Source organism: Medicago sativa, chromosome 6 (assembly GCF_051527215.1).
Source record: "Medicago sativa cultivar Bolivia chromosome 6, Bolivia_mono, whole genome shotgun sequence".
NCBI classification, from domain to species: domain Eukaryota; kingdom Viridiplantae; phylum Streptophyta; class Magnoliopsida; order Fabales; family Fabaceae; genus Medicago; species Medicago sativa.
Window position 1 is genome coordinate 21,513,860 of NC_140754.1, and position 10,602 is coordinate 21,524,461.

Below are 10,602 nucleotides of genomic sequence, written 5' to 3' on the forward strand. Positions count from 1 at the left end.
TTTTGTTGAACTTATGTTTGTCTTTTTGGTGTCAACCCTTCTAGCTTAAGGGGAAATATGTCATTGTAATCCACAGTTTAGCTTTTTTTTTTTTTGAGGGACTCCATAGTTTAGCTGAAAGATAATAAAATTTGACAAAAAATTGTTCCACCTAAATTTAATGAGTTTTAGTTAATGACAAATCGTTTGAGAGATTTCGGTTCAAATTTTTTCTAGAATTATTTTTAGTCAAATTTTACTTATCTTACGGTCGAGGCCTGAATTACCACGACACTTTTGAATGTCTAATTCACCTACTTGCCTACTCCTTAGGAGTTCATACCTCATTTCTTTGCACTTCCATCTTCCCTTTATACCACCTTAACAGAATATCTTGATGCATGAAATCATTAGCTCTTATATTTAAGCAGGCACTAAAATGTCACCAGAAATTGGAAATGAGTTATGGGAGGAGATTTCTAAGGGACTAGATGTGGTAGGTTTCTGTGCATTTGGTTTTGTTTGCAAAACATTGAATGAAATTACTGTTAAAACTAAAGAAGATTTCTTAGAATCTCAATCACCATAGGTTTTGCTCAAATGAAATGAAATGGACTAGTTTAGGAGTTTACTTGATGGTGATTCAGATCCACAACGATGACGATGACTTTTGTCATTTTGATTCTCTGGCATGTTTTTTGCTTCACAAGTTGTCACCCTCTATTAGTTATCTTGTATTTCCTCTCTTTTTGAAACTAGACTAAATGAAGAATCTACTAAAATTTAAGCTTTTAAAGCTCGCGTATAAAAAAATTCTTTTTTTTTTTTTTTGGAAAACTCGGGTATTAGTTTCTTTTTTGCTTTTTTTTTTTTGGTAAATCTCATGCATCCGTTTCGTGAAAATCATATTTGACCTTTTGATTATAAAATATAATTTTTATTATTATTTCGTAATCATGTAAACAATTAGTCAAATAATAATAATAATAATAATAGTTGAGCTCAACGATGAGAGAGGGTGTGCTAGTTATAAACAAGTTTCTTGAGTTTTGGTATCGATATGCTATGTGTTAACAGACGTTCAAGTTTATTCAGATGTTAACCTTGCCTTTCAATCCCAGGCTAACTTCAACTTCTCGCAACCACCCTGTCGTGAGGTGCTTCTAGAGCTGGCACAAAATTGCAACAAGATACCATTACCAAACTCTATAGCAGGACCTGGTTTTCCACTTCCACCTGATCTTGAGGTGTGTTTTTTTTTTTTTTTTTTGAATACCCGTTGTACTTTTTCCAAGTTTTATGTTAAGTACTAGCGGCGAAGCTAGCAATATTTTTACGAGGTGGCCATATATATATTGCACCTAAAATCGAACTTGGGGTAACCAAATATATATTATTAGAGGCAGCTAAATATAAAAATATACCTACAATCTCAATAATTTGATTTTTTTTGGGGTAGCCATAGCTACCCCTTGATTGTACAAGCATTCGCCCCTGTCAAGTATTCTTTGAACTTCTCTCCTTATCTAATAAAGTTTGTTGTTAAAAAAAATTAGTCTAAGCTCATGCGCAATAGATGTACTATAGTTGTTGTAACAAAAGGAGAAATTTAGGATACATGGATCACCTTGCGATAAACATATGGATAGGTACCCGAATAAGCTTAATAACCCTAAGCATTATTATTTTATTGTTATTGTGAAGTGATAATTTTCTGAATTTACAAACATATCCATATTATTTATCTTATCTATATTTTAGTTTCAAAGAATACAACTAAAACCCTTTTTTTTCTTGTGTTCTTCACCACGTCCAATCTTCTTAGTACAGTTGGATTTATTTCGTAGAAATTATTTCTCAATTTGTTAATGAGGCTTTTTTTTTGACATCAGTAATTCCATAATAATGCCTTTTTACTTGCAATATTTTGTCTCAAAAAGTACTGGTGAATAGTATCGAAAATTCGAAGTTAGATGTTTTTGACTTTGGTGTCACTATTGAAGATTTAATATATATTCTTCAATGCAATCTAAACTTTATTGCTAGGTTTTATAATATACTCATTCCGTCTTAAATTGTAAGCAAATAAATTCAAATCACACTTATTAAAAAAACTAAAATATATGAATTTGGAGTATAGTTTTTTGTGTTTTCTTTAAAAAAAGTTTAATAGGAATTTGGAGTAAAAATTGCGCTTCTAATGGAGCTTCAATAGGGCGTTGGGTGCAATGACTAGAAACGGATGAACAACCCACAAATGCAATCTTATTGCATGAAATTAGATATTAGCATTCAATCTTCAATCAATTTCCATCAAAACACATAATGATGCATGCATGTCAATCTTCAATCAATCTTCTTAAAGATCTTATCAACTGTCTTGATTGATGGAGATATGCTCATGTGCGGCAGCGTGCACGGAAGATTCCTTGTAGATCCTAATCCAACATGGATCATGGGCAGCGGCGAAACTAGCAAAAAAAATTTACGCACGGGCCAGATATAAAGGAACAATAATTTTTTTTAAAATGAATATATATTAAATTTAAGGATAAAAATGGTTTTAGTCCCATAGATTATAATTTTTTAGGTTTAGTCCTTACAAAAAATTTATTCAATTTTTTGTCTCAATTTTTTAAAATTAAAAAAAAGTTTTTAGTCTTGTATTTAATCTCTAACAAAAAATTAAGGACTAAAATCAAACAAAATTGACCGTGAAAAAAATGACAATAATTTTTACGTATATGAAATGTAAATTAAAACAACAACAAATGATAAAAATTGACAATAGTTATTTAAAAAGTTGGGTAAAATGCATTTCAAGAAGCCAATTTTATCCATAATTGACCATTTACTAAATAGATTAATAATGTCATTTCCAATGTAAACAAATAGGTTATTTGCAAGAAACTCATTGTCCATTTAATTTGTTTAAGCTAATATTTGACAACTGAATTTGTTTGGGGTGTAGCTCAATGTTTATTATTTGGGGTAGCGGAATATAAATTTATACCAACCAATTGATGATTAATATATTTTTTGGGGTAGCCAAGGCTACCCCTTGTCAATGAAGGGCTATGCCCCTGATCATGGGTTATTGTACCGTTGTGTATTGGGCCTGTTATGTAGGTTGAAGCCCAGTCTAAAACAATTTGAGATTTACTTTTCCCACCCTATGCCTATCCTCGCGCGCCCTATTTTTTCCAAAAATGCCCTTGACGTTTCCGGATTTCATAATCCGGAATGGTGTTTTCCTTTGTTAAAGGGTAAAAAACGAGTTACGGATTTTTCCGGATTTTGTAATCCGAAAATCTCAAAAAATAGAGCGCGCTATTTGATTTTTTCGGATTATAGAATCCGAACACCCCCTAAACACCATTTTTTTTATGGTGCTGGTGCAATCCGGATTACGTAATTCGGACAGCACCAACACCAATTATGAACATGTTTGTAACATGGATAGTCATTTTAAGAACAATATTAATCTTCCTAGCTTTCATCCTTGTGTTTTTATGATCAAGACTCCCTTAGAAGGGACTTCTTACGGGACTCCGCCCTCAAAATCCAAAATTTCATCGTTTAGACCCTTTTTTTCATGGTGCTAATGCAGTCCGGATTACATAATCCGGACAGCATCAGCATCAATTCTGAACATGTTTGTAACATGGATAGTCATTTTAAGGACAATATTAATCTTCCTAGCTTTCATCCTTGTGTTTTTATGATCAAGACTCCCTTATATAGGACTTCTTACGAGACTCCGCCCTCAAAATCTAAAATTTCGTCATTTAAACCCTTTTTTTCATGGTGCTAATGCAGTCCGGATTTCGTAATACGGACAGCATCAGGGGTATTTTTGGAAATTTTACAGGGCGCGCAAGAAGACAACAGGGTAGGAAAAGTAATACTCAAACAATTTTCCCTCAAGCCCTTACGGCCCATAAGACCATCTCCAATGGGAGGGTCTTAAACATTTAAGACCCGGTACTTATTAGGTACCCTCATTGGAGAGAACCTTTTTCAGGGTCTTATAAGACACGGGGCCTTACTTAAGACCCTCAATCTTAAGGGGGACCCACACTCTTTTAATATTTAAAAATTGAAATATAATGATATAAAGTTATTGGTAGTTGATTAGTGGGTCTCGTTTAAGAAATTTGTGTGAGATCTGCGTTGGAGAGATTGAGTGCTTATTAGGTATTACTGTTAAAAAATTATAAATGAGTGATGTTTACTTGTAAGACCCGTTTAAGTACCTAAAAATGAGTGTCTCCATTGTGGATACTTTAAGACATAAGGAGCTTTAGAAAGTGGATGCAGATAAAGTCGGTCTGAGGTTAAAATGTTGGTGTATGTCGTCTATTTGTGATTTCCTTAAAGCAAGTCCATTTGAGTGGGGGGACAATTAGCATTAAACGCCACTTCCTTATACCCCCATGCGTCTCTATGGTGCATACATAGGACGCGCCTAGGCCACTTAAGAAGGGTTGTTTTCTCAAGAGATGATCTGGGAGGTTGGATCATTCTTTTTGTATTATATTTATTTAAAATGAATGCTGATAATTTTCATTTAATATCTTTAAATTTTTCACAATATTACCAATGAAAATGTATTTTATATAATTTCCACAATGTTACATGATCTCTTTGAATGTGTGTGTCTGTTACTAATATTTTATAAAATTAATGCAATTTACCCCAATGAGTAATATATACACACACTACCAGATGAACATAAGTTCATTTTTATATTAGAATTTCTCTATGCAAGCTCCATCATCATAAAACTTTTTATACAATTACTTGATTGGTAAACCTTGTCTCGTATATAGGACTTAATCAAAGTAATTTTATATTCTTTAGTTTAGCGTCTTTTATTTACGGATTTAATTCCTTTAATTTAATGAATTTTGATTTTTTTTGTCAGAGTTTTACCTTTTTATTGTAGGGGCTTGAAATGATGCTACGTCTGGAATTTGGTATAAGGATGCACAAAAATAACTTGGATTATACTTTGATTTGTATTTATATTAATAATATTAATATTATTAATAGTATCATATTTATAATATTCTTTTATAGGCGATAGGAAAGTAGAATAACATAAAACAAGAAAATATAAACAGTGGGGAACATGAAATCTTACTCAAAACACACAAAAGTGTACACAACCCTAATGGGTAATAAAGACATACAAATACATAAAAATGGATATAAATCTAGTCTGCTCTAATATATGAACATCCATCACTTGCACAATTCATTGAACTCGCATATAGACTCGAAACCAAATTGCAAAAAAGGATAATGTTTGAACATTTGATTGCACCGACCTAAGTTCATAATTGGAGAATGATTTGGGGTCAACATTGTAACATCCCAGACTGCTTTCAGGATTGCCGACTAACCCCACAAACCAACACGAGTCTTTTCAGCATCCTTTGTCCTCACTCACATGCTTACCGGGAAACTTCCCAGTAGGTCACCCATCCTAGTACTACTCCAAGCCAAGCACGCTTAACTGTGGAGTTCTTATGGAATGGGCTACCGAAAAGAAGATGCATCTTGTTGATATGGGTAGTACCTAACAATTCTTCTAAGCCTTCCTTCAACCATGTAGTCCCATACCTACACGGCCTCCGGATCCCTCTCATTCTGATGTGATTCGGTTCCTCTTATTAACGTGCGGTCATCCTTACGGATAGTGCCCGTTCCAACTGGCGGGAACCTTTCGTATCCAACTGGCGGGATATCGAAAGCCACGTCGTGGGTGTTACATGCCCACCAGCTTCCGCCTGGTTCGTCCCCAAACCACACCGTACTAGGAGAGGTCTGCTCTGATACCATTTGTAACATCCCAGACTGCTTTCAGGATTGCCAACTAACCCCACAAACCAACACGAGTCTTTTCAGCATGCTTTGTCCTCACTCACATGCTTACCGGGAAACTTCCCGGTAGGTCACTGATAAGTGCTAAAAAGTGTTAATTTCGTGTTATATTTTAAGCACTTTTTGTTACTTGTTTTGCAAGTTATTGAAGGAAAAGCCGAGAAATTAGCGTTAAATGCCTTATTACGCTTTATATATCTTACTCTATCCTTTTATGCAGAAATTTACCCCAAGACACTGAGCAAAGACCAAAAATCATGAAAAAGTGCAAATTAGCAAAAGCTGGTTTTGAAGAATTCGCTATTAGCGTGTTCCACGCTATTAGCGAAATTGGTCCAGAGAGGTACGCCATTAGCGTACCTGGAGCGAAGCAGAAGCTGGGTTTGAAGAAATACGCTATTCGCGTATATTACGCTATTAGCGTAAAAGCTCCAGAAAATCACGCTATTAGCGTGATTTGGGCGAAGCAGGGCAAAAGGAGCAACGTGGCAGAATCTCATTGGCCACCATTTAGGCCGACCTACTTCGCTAATAGCGTATATGTCGCTATTAGCGTAGGTGTAAAAACTCAGCCCTTTAAAATAAAAGTTTACCTCTCTTTTAGATATTTACTATTCCATTAGATATTATGTTAGATATTATTTAGATATTATGTTAGATATTATTTTAGATATTTACTATTCCATTAGATATTATGTTAGATATTATTTAGATATTTTGGGCTTGATATATTATATATTATTAGAATTTCATTAGAGAGATATATAGTTCATATTAGTCTTAGTAACTTAGTGAGTTTTTCATAGCTTTTCTCTTAGTTTTCATTGTAATATCTTAGAGAGAAAATAGGGTAGATCATATGAAGTGAGAGTGATTTTGGAAGTTGGATCCTTATTCCTTTGTTGAGACATCACAAGTGTAATGGTTCCTTCCTTTTCAATCCATCCTTGCAAGGCTTCCATGATGATGTGTAGCTAAACACTCTTTGTTGGGATGAGAGGTACTTGATTCTTGCTAACATGTAATCTTTTGATCTTGCAAAATATGATTCTAGCAATTTATATTCAATATTGTTGTTATTCTTGTGTTAATGCTTTCAATGAGATTCAAGATGATTTGGACACAAACTCTTGAATCTAGAGCTAGAGTAGCAATATATCTTAGGTTATATCATTCTTGACAAGTTTGTTAATCTTGTGATAATCACCATAATCAAGAGTTAAATGCTTTCGGATACTTAATCAGGCTGGACACGGTCGATTAGGTTATTCGATCGACTTTGTTATCGTTTAAGGGATTTGGACACGAATGTTTAAACGATACCTTAGAATTAATTATATCGCTTTGGACACGAAGGATAGTTTAGAATTGATTGTGATAATGTTGTTTATAAAGCTAGAATTCGTATGGATCATTAGTTTACGTGTGACGCTTGGTTAAGGAACGCTACTCCTAACAAGTTTCAATCCTTATTAATCTCATCTTTTACTTTTTGCATTTAGTTAACATAGTTGTAAATTCAAACAAACAATCACCCTTTTTACTTAGAATGATATTTGATGTTGAAATATCCGTGATGTCGCACTAATCCCTGTGGAGACGATACAAATACTTATCTTGTTTTTGATGAAAAAATACTTCATCAGTCACCCATCCTAGTACTACTCCAAGCCAAGCACGCTTAACTGTGGGGTTCTTATGGAATGGGCTACCGAAAAGAAGATGCATCTTGTTGATATGGGTAGTACCTAACAATTCTTATAAGCCTTCCTTCAACCATGTAGTCCCATACCTACACGGCCTCCGGATCCCTCTCATTCCGATGTGGTTCGGTTCCTCTTATTAACGTGGGGTCATCCTTACGGATAGTGCCCGTTCCAACTGGCGGGAACCTTTCGTATCCAGCTGGCGAAATATCGAAAGCCACGTCGTGGGTGTTACAAACATAGAAATAGAATCACATACCACAACCCCCTACCAAAAATAGCAGCAAGCAAAAGGCCTTTTTGAGCCTTTCAACGACTCAACCTGACTGCCAACACAGTAGTGAATCCAAACACCACCATTTAGCATGATAAACACATGCAAAATCATGGCCATTTTTAACCGAATAGTCTGAATTCAATCGTGAAGAACTGAAGTGGATATTAAGAACATGAGAAACAAGTATAAGCTCATATCGAGGGATGAGTCCAACACGATAATCACTAACAAATTCTTTTGGGTTAACAAATATGAACACACTCAAGATCTGACATGATGAGAACAACTTCCCCATCAAGAACGAGCCAGACCCGAGAAGTGCAAGAACTAGTCGTGGCGGCGACAAATGCAACCAACGTTGGATCTGGATGAAGAAGCACAAACTGAATGACAAAACATTGGACTTCCCTACATAGGGCAGCTAAGCCACCATCGTTGAGAACAAACAGAAAATCCATGAAGAAGAAAACCAATATCAGCTTGAATCAAAAACCATGTTTCAAAATGTGAACCCCGAACCTCAGTCACAAACCAACATCGAACCCCATAACGAACATAACAAAACAGCGACGAGAGACCCTAACGTCTGCAACGCAGGTTGCAGGCATCCCTTTGGGTGACTAACCTTCACGGTAAAGGAGTGGAGACATTGTGGGTTTGCACGAGCACTACCCTTTTCCGAATCTACATTGCGGAGAAGATGATCTAGAGAGAGGTTAGACTAAAAGGATATGATAGTCGATATGTGTGAAAATCGATAACTAAGAGCATCTTCAATGGATGATGTTTTTCCTAATATCATTTAAAGCTTATTAGCTATTCAAATTGAAGAAGAAATAAAAGGGATTGCTTTGGGATGCATTGCTTCTATAAAAATTGTCTCTCTCTTACATAAATGAGTGTTTTATTGCATACTTCATTAAAAAAGTTTTAAAAAAATGCTCAAGCAAATTATTTTTTTATTGAAATGTATTAATGTAAAATTATTAGTGAGACCCATTTAATAATTTTTTAAGAGTTGCTAGGTTGGAATGAATGAGTGTTTGTTATGCATTAACATTAAAACAGAGTAAATAAGTGATATGTACGTGTGAGGTCTGATTAAACTACCTCTTAGTAAAAGTATAATTGGATAATCTATAACACTCTCTTCATTTCACGCTTACTTTTTTTTTCCTCGCGATAAATGTCACACTTACTTATTACACTTAAATTGAAGATTTTTTTTTTAAATGACGGAAAAATAATAATAATTTTCTTTCACCAAAATAGAAACCTTAAGTGGAACCTGTTTGTACCAAATTAAATCTGAAGTAGCATCCAAACGCTGAGCCTCCCGACTAGTGAACTAGGTACACACACCTTTTACTGAATAACCACCATTAGGATCAAGACTACACTGCCACCTATCTATAACATTAGACTGCAAAGAAATATCATGTAATAGGGTTCTGCACTCCCCTGACAGATCCTCCTCCCTTGCCCACAAACGGCGACGCCACTGCCACGCCACCCCTCCCTCATCCCACCCTAAACCACGCATTTTCGCAACCGTACTCAACTTATTATTAGCCAAGTCAAATAGTCACCGAAACCGCAAACACAAAGGAACTCCTCCTAACCAGGAGTCTGTCCAAAAAAAAGTCTCAACCCCATTCCTAACCCTTTTCTCGATACATTCCTCAAACTACCCTCCTCCATCAACACCTACTCCATCACGAATCTTCGCTACCTCTCGCCACCACAAAGTTAAAATCAAGGTAAAAGTTAAAAACAACATATTTTCAACAATGTTTCAAATTTGATCTAACATTACAATTTCATTTTCATTCAACAATGTTCCCATCAACATAGACCAAATTAAAAACATGACCAAAAAACAATTCTCTTCGGTAAGAAATGCAAAAGACTAAGATCTTATCATTGTCTAAAAATTTTCATTGAGTTTCAATGATTCAAGATATATCTAACATAAACATCTATGCAAAAGCGAAAGTAAAATCAATTCAAAGCACGTAAATACATTCTTAAAATCAAATGCATAGAATAATTTTTAACAAAAGAAAAAACATTTCTTAGTTAAAAAAAAATAAAGACAAAAAACATGTCTAACTATCAAATTTCTCGTTGAATTTCTATGAGTACTAGGTTGGATGACATAAGTTTAATTAGTGTTTCCCTTATGTTGCAGTTTGGTTTGGTTGCTAAAATAAAAATCGTAAACTGAACCAAACCATGCGGTTGAGTCAAAAAATAATCCGAATACATCGGAATCGAATGCGATTTTTGCAGTTTTCTATTTAGGTTGTTTCGATTTGCCATTTTTCTATTGAGTTGTTTCGATTTTGAACACTCGTACAAGACACACCAAAGCAAATATGATTCCGTTAAAGTTAATCTTATCTGTCACCATATCAATCAAGAGTGGTCTAATCCAAGAGAACTTTTTTTTTTTTTTTTTCATGTTATTTATAAGAAAAAAGGTAAGTATTTTATTAATTCATTGCCTTTGGTTTTTTTTTTTTCCCTACTTTTTCTTCTTTTAGTCAAGACTCGGGGAATGCTAACCATTGCCCTTGAGGCATTGGTTAAAATGCTAAAATAAGTAAATTTGCATTGAAAAGTAGTGTAATTATTGCTATGAAAAAGAGTAAAACTTGTATTTCCAAGACAAAGTTCCTATTATTGGAATCCTTAATCATTGCCCTCAGGGCTTAGTTAGCAAGACCCTAAAATTAATACTTGAAAAAT